This window comes from Lactuca sativa, chromosome 9 (assembly GCF_002870075.4).
Source record: "Lactuca sativa cultivar Salinas chromosome 9, Lsat_Salinas_v11, whole genome shotgun sequence".
NCBI classification, from domain to species: Eukaryota; Viridiplantae; Streptophyta; class Magnoliopsida; order Asterales; family Asteraceae; genus Lactuca; species Lactuca sativa.
Window position 1 is genome coordinate 2,728,453 of NC_056631.2, and position 3,047 is coordinate 2,731,499.

Sequence of the window (3,047 nt, forward strand, 5' to 3'; positions counted from 1 at the left end):
AACCTTATCCTTAACATTCCTACCCCAATCACTGAAATGTTTCTCAATGTTTCCTATTATAAAGGTAAATTTCACTCTACACATGAGATACTTAGTGAGTCCCTATAATGTATTGTTAACCATCATGACACTGATAATTCTCATTCCTCTGGCACTGATGAATCTTTGTGTACATCAGCATCTCCGACCTCCTCCACATCATGTCACACTGAAAAATCCTTTATTTCCAAATCTTGTTCCAAAATTCATAAAATCCATGAAAAAGTCTCAACTCATTGGAAACCCAAGTGTCTGAGAAGTTTCAACAAAAAAAAACATGGGACAAGGGTATGTTATTGTTATGGAGATACTTCTCATAAGATCAGTGGGTGTACTTTTGGTGAAGATACTAAGAGATTTGACAATGTTCGCTTTAGAAATGAAAAGTGGACCAAAAAGGATAACTCCTTAAATTGGCTTCCTTCTTTTTGTTATGATATCTTTAATTTCAAATCCTTTGGGAAAAGACCCATTGAGAAATGGGTCAGTGTGTCTTAATTTTTTTCTTAGCACTACAGGGTCACGACCACGTTTGGTTTCTCGATAGTGGGTGCTCAGGGCATATGACAAGATGTAAGTCTCTCCTGAATGATTTTGTTGAGAAGAATAGCCTTGTGGTGACATTTGGAGACAACAACAAAGGAAGAACTAAAGGATTTGGATCGATCCAGTGCAATAATATGGAACTCGAGGATGTTTCTTATGTCTTGGGAATAAGACATAACCTCATTTCAATCAATCATCTTTGTGACTGTAACGCCTACTTCCAGGTAAGCACCATTTTGGAAATTCTTATTAATGTTTAAATCACAATCACGACGTGAGCATTAAGATGTCACAACGTGGCCCCAAATGGAAGAATGTGCATGATTTTGATTCTCACGACATGATCCCTTATGGGTCACGACGTGAGATGTGACTGCGAAGAAAACCCTAATTTTGGGGGAATTGTTCTGTATTTAAAGTAAGTGAGGACTTGGGTTTGCCCACCCTCAGCCTCCATCACCTCCTAACACTATCCTTTGAAACCCTAGCACCCCAAAGGTAATTTTGAGCTCATTTGTGGCAATTTCTAGCAAAGTCAAAGAAGAGGAAGAGCACCCAGTCCATCATCTCAGCATTTAAGCCTCACTATCATTCATTTTCACACCTTTTGGACCTTTGTGAGTTTCCAAGTTCATTGTTTTTTGAGTCTATAAGCTTAGATCTAGGTTTTTATGCATTATCATTCATGTATAGAATGCTATATTATTTGGAATCCATAAAGTTGCCAACTTTATGGATCTCCAATGTCCCTTTGATGAAATAAGTGTGGGATCTGAAGTATGATTGGGTTTTGAGACTCTTGTATGAGCTTCTAATGCCATTTGTTCCTTTTGTGCCCTAGTTTGTGTTTAGGACTTTCATTTGACATGCATGTCCAAAAAGCCATGATTTTTACGACGTTCTGAGATAGATAAGACATTATGGACGTGTTGGTTGCATATCTTAAGGGATTAAGAGCCTTATTCATCAAATCTGTCCAAAGTGTTTCTCATGTCATGAGCACTTGGGTGTCACGACGTGAGAATGATGACTCTCGACTATTTGTCTCATTATTTCACGACATGACCAATAGGTGGTCACGACATGATGAGTGGTTGGGTGACTTTTGAGTCTGGATTTTGACCATTCATCTTTGACCACTGACTTTTGATCGTTGACCAAGTTCAACTTTGGGTCAAATAGAGTATTTTTAGTAGATTGAGGTTTGGTCCCTATTTTTTGTATAGGTGGCATGTAGAGTCGGTATTTAGAGCAACGTTCAATTCAGCTATCTTTCAGACTGTGAGGTGAGTCTTCCTCACTATACTCGTGGGTGGAAGGCACCAATGTCGGCCCACTAGGTTATGTGTCCTGGTATATAGGAGTTGTATATGCTATCGTGATCTATTAGATATGCATGATTATCTATTGTTGGTTATATGTTTATCTATTGCATATGTCGACATATTGCGGGTGGGTTAAGGCAATACGACTTTGTGCAGAGGCCAACAAACCTGGGAGCAATCCAGACATAAGCGAAGCTCCAGGAAGGAAAAACATACTTATGTTGTGGGATCGAGAGCAATCCATACATAATTTGTGGGCCTGGAGGGAAATCTAGACTTATGTTGTGGGATTAGGGGTAATCCAGTCCGATGGTTGTGGACCCAGTATGCATGTTGTTATATGTTTTTTGTGGTGGAATTTCGGGGAATTCACTAAGCTTTGGCTTACAGTTTGATTTTATGGTTTCAGGTACCTTAGATGACAGGTGCAAAGCGAAGGCTTGATTATGCACATCATCCTGGATTTTTATATGACTTATGATTTTGGGATATTGTTAACATTATCGTATGTGACCATGTTAAACCTGACGGAAAACACTGACGGGACGTTATCTTGCGAGGGCCTTAGTCAGGTCTTTGCCTTAGCCCGGACAGGCCAGCGCCAGGATGACAACTCAATTTCCCCCAATGAGGAAGAATATTGCTCATGATCCTCTCATTCTCATGACAAATCAGGTCATGACAAAGAGCCTGATGACGCCTAGAACTAACGTCACCCGGCCGTTAGACGGCGTGAGTGTACTTCTCCCAGTAGGAAAATGCCACGTCTCACTCCCACATGGGGATAGAGACCCCATTCCGTTAGCAATAGGTATAAAAGGATCCCTTCCTGCCCAAGGAAGGGGACCATCTTCTTCTATATACAATTTTACCTCATTCTCTCTCAGAAAGAAAACTAACTTGATCGCCGGAGTGACGTCCCAGGAGAACCCCCGGTCATCCTTTAACGATTCTTCTGTGTTGTGTTCTCAAGTAAATCTGCAAGGCCAACTCATCAACAAACAGCCAATTCCCGGAAGAACATGTCACAACATTTGGCGCCATCCGGACGTATCCTTAGAGCGATACAGCCAATAAACGATGTTGGTTCTCTGCAAAAGGGGGAACTAAACCCAACAGCAACCGGGACGATAGAAT